General features: G+C 43.8%; 1 protein-coding gene across 1 annotated transcript in view; it reads left to right on the plus strand.

Moving 5' to 3' along the window:
• MACROD2 (mono-ADP ribosylhydrolase 2) overlaps positions 1 to 12,297 on the plus strand; it is a 1,952,988-nt gene that overhangs the window by 1,421,282 nt on the left and 519,409 nt on the right. The gene's annotated exons all lie outside the window — the stretch shown is intronic.

A 12,297-nucleotide genomic window follows, 5' to 3' on the forward strand; every position in this document is an offset into this window, starting at 1 on the left:
AGATAGAACTGTTTAGGAAAAAAATCATATATGCGACGGATCAGTCCATTGTTCCTGCCACTCCAAATTCCTTTTAGATTCTTTAAAGAAACGTGTTCCTATTACTAGAAATCCAGAGTGGCATGATTTGGGGGAATCTAATTAGTAAGAGTCTTTTGGAGGTTGATAAGTATATTTTAGACTACAGCAAGTATGGTACAGTTCTTTCAGAGGTTTAGCTGTAAGTGAGGTCAGTTTTGTGAATACCTGTTTCTCTTACCAAAAACTGTGTTTTCAAGTGTCAGGAAGGGATATCTGGAAAAAAATAGACAATGTAAATCTACTCGCAAGTTCTTGGGGGAGATGGTGAGACTGCACTTTATCTTGAAAATTGAATGCACCTTCGATTGTGCTGCTGCCCTGTGGCAGATTGAAGACCTTAGAGCCCCCAGCTGGGTCTCCAGGCCTCCTGTGCTGACCGGCATTCTCCTACAGTTAGGCTTTCTTACATCCTTCAGCTTTCTCACATCTTTATTAAAGTACATATAGGGAAAGGGGCTGAAACAAGAAAACCTGTGATGAACAAGAGGCACCTGACTTACACAACTTCATCTTCACAATAAGAGTAGCCTTATCCCTACATTGCACGTGCGGACCCTGAGGAACAGAAACGCACTGTGCTCACACAGTTGGCAATTTACAGGGGGAGATGCAGAGTCTGGTAGGTCTGACTCCAAGACCTCTTCTCCTTCCCTTGTTCCAGGGTTTCTCTTAAACCAGTTCCCGTGCCTCTTTGAATCCTTGAACTAGTATGCAGACTTTATGATGTAAATAATGGTTTTACCCCGGACAAAGAGCCAACCGGTGGAACCACTTTCTGAAGATTGCAAAGGCCTAGATAAGAATACAAACGACTCCTGGGTGCTGTGCGGCCTTAGTGGGATTTCAGAAGCAGCTTATGTTCCCTCACTAGCAGTTCTAGCTCAGAGTATCCGTCAGATTTTTCTGCATTACAGACAACCCCCAAACCCAATGGCTGACAGCAAATAGCATATATTTTCTGGTTCACCGTCCTGAGGGCTGACTGTGGTTTAACTGATGGAGGCCAGGCTTGGTCTGGCCTTGCTGGATTGCAGGCTTCTACTGGGGCCCCGTTTCTTCCACCTGTCTCATTTCAGGTGCCAGTTTGAAAGGGCGGGGCCTCCCTGGGGGCATCTTTTTATGCCAGCAAGAGCTTTTAAAACCTCATTTCTGCTCACATCCTATTGGCCAAAGCAAGTCACCAGGCCAAAACAGACATCATTCGGGCAGAGAAATACAGTCCACCCATGGGGACAGGCTCTGCAAAGCCAGATGGCAAAGGGTCTAGCAAAGAAGAGTGTAGAACTGGGGATGCTGGTCCGATCCAGCACACTCAGAAACTCAACTGTCACAAAGAGACACAGCGGGCTAATGGTGTCATTACCGCTCACATCGGACGAAGCTTTGCCCTCCGTCTCAACACGGAAATTTTCAGAACTTTTCACTTGGTATCTTTTGGAATGTCTTTGAAAATGACCTTCAGTGTGAGGTCCTCTACTGGACTTTAATTATATCAAATAATGTATTTTTTGATCACAAAAATCACATCAAATGTTTTCTTTTTAGTTACAGTTTTAGGCCCCAAGATTGCGCTCATCTCTGCCTCACTCAGCAAAGGAGTGGCTGCCACTGTAAATGCTATAAAACGGTAGAGAAGAGTTTCCACCAACTGGTCCATCCCTATATAGGAAAACTCCACATGCTAACATTGAGACACTAGTTCAGACAGACCTCAGATTGTCGACGGCTGCAACCAGCGTCTGTCTCGGCATTCAGACATGAGAGGAGAGATTGTCCACACTGAGTATTCCTCATCCTGGGGTTGGTCACTGAGAAGCTTTTCAGAGGAATTCCTGGAATGATGGCAGTTTACACAGGAATTCAACCAGTCATTGGGGAGTAAAAGCCAGTAATCAGGGGCTTTGGGGACTAACTCATCTTCTTCCATATTTGGTGATCGGAGTTAACTGTGCTGGGAGCTGTGATGACAGTCTTCAGCGTGACTCCTTCAGGAGAATCTTGTACCTGACTGTGCAGGTGGGGGCATAAAAGCAGCTTCTGGGGACATAAGTAGTTTCATGCCTGCGAGTCAGTGACAGCAAAGCTTAGAGACCCTGTGTGCTGAGTGTTCCTGAAGGAAGTCCTCTGCTCTGCCTGCTCGAGGGTGACAGAAGCCCAAGAGGTGTTTATCGGACCTAAAGCCAAGGGGACCTAGTTTTCATTCTCCTCAGCCATGCCTTTAGGTTGTACCAAGGTCCCATGTGGAAGGGGTTTGGCCAGCAGGCTCCAGAGAGCAGCACAGAATTAATTCACTTCCTGCCCTCCAGTGCAAGGGCTGATTTTTTCCTAGGCCTCAGGTGGCATAAAATCACCGCAGGATGCGAGGGAGGCTCACAGGACACTGGATATGTCCCGTGTTCCTGTTGTTAACACACCATCTTATTGGGCACCTACTTTGCTCTGAGCACTGAAGGTGGAAAAATGAATAAGATAAGGGTTCTGCCTCATGGAACTGCTATTCCGATGGGGTAGATGCATGGTGGCCAAGCACGTGGGACAGATCATTTCAGATTGTGACAACGGCAGTGGAAGTGCTCTGCAAGCCAAAATGAGGGGTTTGGACTTTGGTCATAAGTGTGGAGGAAGTCGCTAGGGGCTCCTCGTATGGACATGAGATCATCACTGGCCACCAGGTCCATGCCCCATAGATGCCACCCGTTCAGAAATAGAAACTGCATTTTCATCTCTCAGTTGATCCCAGTATAAATCTTTTCTACTCAAATGTGATGTCCTCAATGAACTCCCTCGATTAGCCCTGTAGGAAAAATGCTCTTTTAAAAAATTTTACAAAAATTCTTTTCCAGGTGATTCTGTGAGATCTTTCATCTCCTTTTTCAAGAGACTTATTCAGGGGTATAGGAACAGCTTGCATAGAGTAGAATTTGTTTCATGAGCCATTTCTCAGGTCATTATTATAATTCCTTAGGCAGAAGATGATTTTAAAAACACCCTTAGAAATAGACACTGGTGCTCGTAAGTTTGAGAAGCTGATGAAGCTTGCATAGATGGTAAGCTTGTGTCTCATAAAAATGCGGCTCGTTCAGACCTGCTTTGCAGAGCAAAGACAGCTTGAAAGGAAAACTTCATGTTTCACAATTTTTTTAGAGAGGTGAAAGCAACAGTAACTCAAGTCTGGGGCTGAATAGAGTAGAATTTATGGAGTATCACTTGCTGTGGCACACAATGTCAAGTGAAATGACAGAGTGGGTGTGAGGAGATTCAAATAAGTATAGAATTTTCCTTTTTTATGTTATGACCAATCCTATAGGTCCTGCTAGGAAAATTAGTACTAAGTTGAATAAAATAAAGGAAGGGGTAAGGCGCCGTTGGGAAACGCATAATGTCACAGAAGTTCTGTTGTGAGCCGGTGAGCTTCAAATGTACGGGTTCTAATTGTGTCTGGAATGATGGTACCTACATGTTGAGGAATAATTGCACCATCAGAACCATCAGCTTTTCTGTGGCCCTCCTTAGGCCCCACTCATGCTCTGCAATGAAGACATTAAATGCTAGACTGAGTGCTGCTGTGTGAGAAAGGGCAGAACATCAGTGGCCCCTGGTCTATTGGGTGTGGTCCTCACAGGAAGCTCTGTACTTGGGCAACAAGCTTTCTGACCACAGGGGCCTGCAGTTTGATTTCCTTTCTTTGGAATTTGAAACAGTGTTGCGTTGGGACTGGAGTCTGTGAAGGAGAGGGGTTGTGGTAACGTGCATGCATTCTGCGGAGATGTGGGGAAGAACAGAATGCCAGGCCCTGGGCTAGAGTGTGGATGGATGGAGGGAAGTCAGTAGACCCAGGCTTTGGGGCTGGCCCTGCCCTTGCTTGAGTTCCCTTACAATCATTTTTTTGCTTCTATAAAATGAAAGGTTACATACATCCGGAAGGGAGTTTTGAGGATTTGGGCTATTTTATGTGGAAGCCAGAGTTGGCAGGGCTCCTACGAATAGCCTAGGCTCGCACCCCATGCCCGTCCGTAGCCATAGGCAGTATCATTGCTTCCTCTTCAAGTGGATGCTGGTCCAGATCACAGTTATCACATTAGTGAGTGATAATAAGTTCATTAAAGGCAGTACAACACAGACTATGCTTTGCATACCTCTTGCAAAATATTTAATATTAATTCAAATTAATCATCCTTGATCAATCCCTCCCTCAAGACACTAAGTCATTTAGAAGCCAACTCATCTTCCTTCTTCTCCTTTTTCTCTTCTTTGGGTTGTTGTGAAGATTACGTAGTGTTTACATGCGTTTCTTTTAGAGTGACTTCTACATAATAATTGTTCGATACATGTTAACAGCAGCAGCAACAGTTTCCTATTTTTCAAGATTTCTGTCTAGTGTGGCAGCTTTTCACGCCAACGTGAGCCCAGCCCTGTGACCTCTGCAGCCCCACAAAGTAAAAAAGGATCGTGCTTTCATGCTGAGGAGTAGCGAGCTCCCCAACTCTTTCCCCCGCGTCCTTAAGTAACTTGTAAAACGTTCTCTACCGTGCATGTGCTAGAGGTGACAACTAGAAAAGTTTAGAGAAAGAGTGCTATCCAGATAAGACGTGGCATCTCTTTTTCTCAGGTTCATGAATGGGTGTTGATGGCTGCCATAGTTTGGGTTTCCCCAAAAGCAGATTCAGAGGTCAGGGTTTGGGGGCAAGTAGTGAATTTGGGAGGTCATTTCAGGAAAGGGAGTGGGGAAAGAGAGACAAGGAAGGGAAGAAGCCAACAGAGTGCATTGCTGAGCATTGTTGCTGTGGACCACTGGAGCATCGACCCACTGGGCAACTTGCAGCCTGCACCTCAGCCCTCCTGGGGGCACGTGAGCTGGGACACGTACCCACCATCTCACTAATCATGGGTTAAAGGATGCTCGCGGTGGCCTTGATTCCCTGACACTTCGGACCTACTCCACAGGTGGGCAGTGAGAACCCACAGTAAAAAGGCAGCAGCTGCCAGAGGTTGTAAGTTGAGCCAGGATGCAAGGGTGGCACGCGTGCCACAGTGACGTATGTGGGGCCCGGTCAGCATCTACGGCAATCCAGCTTATTAATATGCCATATTGTGTATATATACGCATATAACAGAGCCTGCCGAGTTATGTTTATATACACATATAACCAAGCCTGCCCTTTCAAACAACAGCTAAGACCCCACCATCTTGAAGACGGGCTGCGAAAGCCTCGCTCTTGCCTGCTGTGTGCCCTTTTGCTCTCCTCAGGGAAGCCAGTGGCACCCTCTTTAGCATTCTGCTGCCATGCTCACTGCAGTAACAGAGGCCAGTGTCACTCTTATTACTTCACCTGTTTTATCTCTTGTGAAACTCAGCCTGTAGCCAGAATCGTCTGAGTGGCTGCTCCGGCAATTGCTTAACGGTGAGCCTCCTTCACCTCATTTCTCTCAAGTAATTTGATTCCATCATACCATCAGAATTGCTTTTAAGGGTTGGAAGGAGGCCTGGGGGAGGGGGTTGATGGGAAGCTGTTTTGAGATTTAAAAAAAAAAATAAATTCATTGCCCTGTACTTCCCCATGCCCACCACATTCTCCATCTGCGTCCCTCTCCCTCTCTTTCGCATGCAGGACAGGGGTGTGTGTGTTCGGGGAGGTTGGTGAGGAATGTTCTGAGCAAAACATAACTCATCTCACATTTCATCTCCTTTTACCTGGGCTTATAAAGTGTATTGTTTCATGTCCATTTGGTCCCCACACCAGAACTCATGTGCTAAGATAGAAAAAGACTGTAGCTATCCTCTCTGAAATATCAAAGTGTAATTTTACATTGACGGTCAATGTTGACAATCCCAGTTCAACTGATGTTAACGTTTTAATAAACCCACTGATACGTGATCCCCATCATGTAGGACAGAGATTTTCATCAATGCTGAAAATCCCACGTTTAGTAATTGCATGAGGGCTTCCCTGGTGGCGCAGTGGTTGAGAGTCTGCCTGCCGATGCAGGGGACACGGGTTCGTGCCCCGGTCCGGGAAGATCCCACATGCCACGGAGCGGCTGGGCCCGTGAGCCGTGGCCGCTGAGCCTGTGCGTCCGGAGCCTGTGCTCTGCAACAGGAGAGGCCACAACAGTGAGAAGCCCGCATACCGCAAAAAAATAAAAAATAATAGTTGCATGATCTTTTTATTTTACTTGAGTTTGTGTGTAAATAGAAAAAATTAAATCAGCACGCTTTCCTCATTAAAGACTTGATGGGGAGGGAGGGCTTAAAAGTGGACATGAATTTAGTGTGCAGAGTTCCGGAGAGTTTTATTTAACTGTTGCTTCTTATTTCTGGATATTTATAGTCATTCCGCCCCAATTTGGTACTTAGAGTCACCCTGAGGGCTGGTGAGCATGGCAACCACTTTCTAAATAATATGCAGTGGACATGGGGATTTATGATTCCATACAATTGGTAGTATTTTATCCCAGCCTTGGGCTAAGTGCCCTGCTGGGTAGGGTTGAGGGTATGGACTAAACCCCCTTTGAGGTGAAGGCCACTAAAGAAATTGTGCAGCTAAAGATAAAATAATTCGCTACATAAACAATAGTTTTTACATTTCTGAGCTTTGCCTGGACCTTGATCTCCCAGATTGCTTTCTTCTTACAACTGCTAGAGAGGAATCCACAGTTAAAGTAGAGGTGACTCCCGGAAACTGGGCTGGAAAGGGATGCTAGGGGAAAATTCAAGAAACAGAGGCCCTGGCTCGACTGTAAATGTTAGATGGGCTTAATGTTTTAAAGCATGGATTAATTGTACCTGGTATCCTGTCAGTTTGAGTTTAAAATTTTTTTGTGTGCTAAGAACTTCTGAGAAATAATTGATTTAAGGTATTACCATATGCCTTTGTATGCTTTAGCAATCTGTAGCTGCAAGCAGACCCTCATTCTAAGTTTAAAACAAAAGTTGATCGTTGCTTCTTCCTCCAAAAAGGGCTGTTTTACCAGCAGAGTAAGTTATATCTATATTTATTTCAGTAGACTATGCTAGATTTTCAATAGAAAATGTTTGAGTTTTGTAACAGGGGAACAGTGTTTCCACATAGGAGCCTATAGACAAAGTTAAAGATATTGGGGAATTATCAACAAGAGCAAAATGAAAAAAAAAATGGAAGCTAGAGAGGAAAACCGTCTAGGGCAAGGTCAAAACCAGATTCACTCTCGCTGTGTTGAAAACATTCCCGGTTTTCCCCAATTCCAACAAATAGTTCAGTGGCCGGGTAGAACCTTCAGTGAGTCTTCATTGCTGTATCTTTCTGCAGCTTGATGAAAAGTGAAATATCGGGTAATAACGGAGTAAGAAAAAATGTCTAAAGTGGTATTTGATGTACCATGGATGAAAGGCATTGCAAACTCGTTGTTTCACTTTTTCCCCTCTTTTGTTTTGTCCCCCCTTCTCCCTCTTTTGTTTTGATGTTCTGTTGACAGAATTTGTCCCCTCATGGTTTAAGTACTCACTGCTTTGTAGAGAGAAAACAGGTGAGTCATAAAACGTGTCTGAGCTTCTAGCTATAAAAGGTATTGATTAGCCTAAAGCTATCCTTAATGGCTTTAAATGTGGTCAAGAAAATATAATTATATATCCTGACACGTTAACTGACTAGAAAGATAAATACGTTATTTTAAACTTTCTTACGTTTCTGTTGGGAGTGTACATTGCTACAGCTGCTTTGGAAAAGTGGCAGAAGCTACCAGAGTTAAGCATCTGGATAACCTCTGGACCCGTAGCCCCAACTCCTGGGTGTGCTGTCAACAGAAACAAGTGCTTGTGTTCACCAACTGGCATGTATGGGAATGTTCATCATGGCAGCTTTATTCACAATAGCCCCAAACTGGAAGTAACCCAGTTGTCCATCAACACTAGAATGGGTAAATTGTGGAACATTCATTCATGCAATGGAATATAACACTACAACGAAAAAGAATGAGCTTCTGCTCTGTGTGTGGATGTAGCATGGATATATGGATACATGGATAAATCAGGCAGGAATAATATTGAACAAAATATAGACAGTGCACATTGTCCATGTATATGAAGTGGAAAGACAGACAAAACTAATCTATGATAATAGCGGAGGGAATAGCAGTTTCTTCAGGGGATAGATATTGACCTGGGACAAGGTAGCTTTCTGGGGTGTTGGAAATGTTTTATATCTTGATTTGGGAATGGTTATATATATACATATGTGTGTGTATGTAAAAATTTAGCAAGTAATTTAAACACGAAAGTGAATTTTTAAAAATCTTGTATAAATTGTGTAAGTCGGCTTCACCATTTACAACAAAAGTTAATTTTAATAATCTATCCTAATGAATGAGGAACTAAGCAGATTTGGAGTGACAGAAGCAGATTCTGTGCACACCTGGGCGCGTGTGTGCGCACTCGCGCACACACACACACACACACACACACACACAAACTGCACGCTTGGCCCTGAATTATTAATGACTGGTTCGGCCTCATTGACCCTCATACTTGGAAGAGATTTTGTATGTCATCTAATTCAATGATTCATCTGAAGCTTGTCTGCAACCTTCCCTTTGGGCGGCCATTCTGCTTTTGTGAACAAAAGTCCCCCGGTGACCAGAATACGGTCGAGACCTTCTGAGGCAGGCCTTGCTGTCATCAGGAGCCCATCCCTGGGCAAAAATCTGCCCTTGTCTATTCACTGGCCTTGCTCGTAACCCTTGGGGTCTTGCAGTTAAGTGGACAAAGGATCACGCTGTTGCTGTTTACCCTGAACATCATACTTTATGTTATGTACATATACTGCTGAAAAGCAAGTATGTTTTCAGGGATATTTATCTTGATATTTACCTCCCCTTTTAATTAATGACAGCACATCTTCCCACCAGGAGTTGTGTTTTCTCAAATGCCTCTTCTCAATAGTTTCCCCTCAGGGATGAAATAGAATAATGTGGATATGTCATTCTGCTTGGACGTCTCAGAATCCCTTGGCCCTCCCCATACTCTAGGGCTAAACACCCTTGACTTCCCAGTAATTAGCCTTTCCTGCTGTCCATACAAAGGCTCATGAGTCCACGGTCCATTCATTCAACACATATTCATCGATCATCTTCTGTGTGCTGGCAATGTTTTAGGGATACAGTGATAACTAAAAACAGGTGTGGCATCTGTCTCCTTAGGGCTTTCACTCAATGAAGAATATTAATCAAACATTTACATAAATCAGTGTCAAATTGCAACTGTGGTGTGTGCTGTGAGGAAAAGTTACGTGGTGTTAGGAAAGCATAAGACAGGTAGTCATCTGTATCGGAGGATCCTTCCTTGTTGGCGTGTTGGTGAGCAGAGGGCAAATGTTAAAATAAGCTGGGGAAAAGAGGACAGAAATATCATTTCAGGAAGAGGAAACCGCATGAGCAAGGCCTGATGGTAGGAAGGTGAAAAGGAACATGCCACATTCAGAGGACAGAGAAGGCCAGTGTGACTGCAATGAGAAAACAAAGAGTAAGACAGCATGAGAGAAAAGAGTCAGACCCCTCAGGGGAGAAATGTTAGCATTAATTTGGGGAGTGGCTTGAGGACAGAGCAGACTTCAAATGCTTGTAAAGGACGTTCCTTGGAAAGTAGCTGAACAAACTAAAGAGAACAGGTTTTCAGAGAGTAGCTTTGGAATGGAAATACTACATCCAGGTCCAGGGTGTGGTCAGGGGAGGAGGGAAGGGTGGGAGTTGTCAAAAAACGACCAGGTCAGGGAACTGGCAGGCCAGGTGCTGGGTGGGTCATCTTCCTGAATGCTGAAACCGCCCAAGGTTATAGCAGTCCTTGAGGTGGAGATGAAAACGATAACTCAGTGCCGGAGGTTTGGATGAATGTGCGAAAGTGACCAAAAGATCACACATAATTGAGAAGAGACCACAGTTGCCATGGTTCTGGGAGAACTTTTATAATTTCTCTGTGGGGAATTATTCCTTCTAAAGGTTAATGCGGATGGCCATTGCAACTGAGAGTGATTATGGTTTTATTAGTTTTATACAGCCCTATAATTTTACTATTTAAATACTTCTTAAACATATCAAAAAGTTGGAGAAGATTGTCATGGGAAGAGAATAACTAGGGAAAGCTAAGACACAAATCTAGAAAGGCCCCCGGGGTATATAATGCCAAGCTAAGGTGCTAAAGTTTACTGTGTAGGAGCTGGACAGTCGACCAAGGCTGCCACTGTTTTGTGTAAGGTGGTGGTAACTATACTTCAGGAAGAATCACCTGAAAGTGGTGTGCTGGATAGATGGGAGAAGGGGAGAAGACTGAGGGGCACAGTTACAAGTCACCTGCTGTTGTCGGGCTGAGAGCTGATCCGACCTCGGATAAGATCAATGGGAAAAGAAGGAAAGAACAGGGTGGTGTAAGATCCTTCAGAGGGATGCTGCCTGTAGGACCCGGTTACCAGCAGGGGAAGCAGCAAGATATTGCACTGACTGGGGAGGAGGTAAAGCCAGAACCAGAAAGTCAGGAAGGATTCCTTTTGTGGAGGAATACGCATTGCATTTCTGGTTCTAGAGCCTGTCAAGGGGAGGCATCTGGGTGATTACAAATGTTGGTGTTAAACTCAGGGAAAAGGTGGACTGAAAAGCCTCCTCTGGGTAACCCCTAGCCACACATGCCCATCCTGGCTGCCTTCTTTTTCTTTGCAGCCCACAAGGACTCCTGCTTTCTCCCCATCTACTTTCCCTCACCCTCACCTTTTCCATCAATTCCTTGCTGCTCATAGCTTACTTCTGAGGACAATGTCTCCTCAGCTTCCCACGTATAGGTCCCTCCCCCAGACATTCTATCTTTTCCTAGAAAGCCTCCCTCAGTGCTCTTCATCTATGTCCCCACATCCCTAAATGCCCTTGTCCTGCTGTGTTGCGGTTGCCTCTTATTTCCTCCCCCCAGACTTTGGGCTTTGACAGGGACTCATTAAAAGTGTGTCCGTCTATCTGTCTATACATATATACACATACGTGTATATGTATATATACATACTCTTTTCTAGTTAAATAATAATTTGTTTAATTAATTAGCTAATTAACAGGTTTTTCTAACTTTAAGAGTTTTACATTTTGAAGCTTTAATTTAAGGAAGGGCTAAAACAATGCAAAACAAACCCATAATCCCAAATGTCATAGATGAATTTGCAAATTTGAGAACTTATGCACGTTTTTCATATGACAGCGGTTCTCTCTCTCATATGACAGTGACCATGTGGGGCTTGGCCCTGCTTTATTTTGTCCCCTTTCCTAATATACTCCCTAACAAAGCATGTAGAAACCTAATTAGAAAGGCAACATTTATTTTTGGAAGTGGGGACGAACAACTCCTCTCTTCTCTCTCACATTTTCTCAAAGTCCACTGAGATTTAAACCATTAGTATGAACTACTGGAATATGTATTTGCCTTCCAGTAAAACTGGGTCTTTTGAATCTCTAATCTCCCCATTTCAACAACACCTCTCTCTTTCTTCGTCTGCGTGAACAATGTCACGGGAGCCTCCCTGATAAGATGATGTCCTCATGGACATATTGGTAGATGATGCTTATAGCATCAGCTCAGACATCTGAGTTTAGGATGTTGGGAATGACAGACATTTAATGGATGCTCCTAGAAAAAGGGGCCAGGGGAGGTCAAATAGGTACGAGGAGACACAGAAGAAGGCAGTGTTGAAAAATCTAGGAGAAGAATCTGCAAATCTATAGAGACAAAGTAGATTAGTAGTTGACAGGGGCTGGGGGAGGGGAGATTGGGAAATGACTGTTAATGGGTACAGATTTTCTATTTCGAACAGTGAAAATATTGTGAAATTAGTGGTGATGATTGCACAAATTTGTGGACATATTAAAAACCACTGAATTGTACACTTTAAAACAATTTAAAAATCTTTTTTAAAAAGTTCAAGAGGGAAGACGTATTGAAATATGAAAAACTAGTTAAACACATTTAATACCAAAGAAGATGAAGAATGATTGAAAGTCTATGGGCCTTCTTGATTAGGAAGCCAGTGGTGAGCTTGAAGAGAGTAGTTTCAACAGAACAGTCACTCCCATCTCTTCTTCTTTCTGCCCCATAAATAAGTACCTTACAAGGTTATTCTTTCACATATTTTTATCTCTGTTGGCAGAATGTCTGATGATTCTGCAAGTTCTCGAATGTGCTTGGTTTATATATGCTAAAGGATGCATTTTAGAAAC

The sequence above is a fragment of the Lagenorhynchus albirostris genome, chromosome 15, assembly GCF_949774975.1.
Source record: "Lagenorhynchus albirostris chromosome 15, mLagAlb1.1, whole genome shotgun sequence".
NCBI lineage: Eukaryota > Metazoa > Chordata > Mammalia > Artiodactyla > Delphinidae > Lagenorhynchus > Lagenorhynchus albirostris.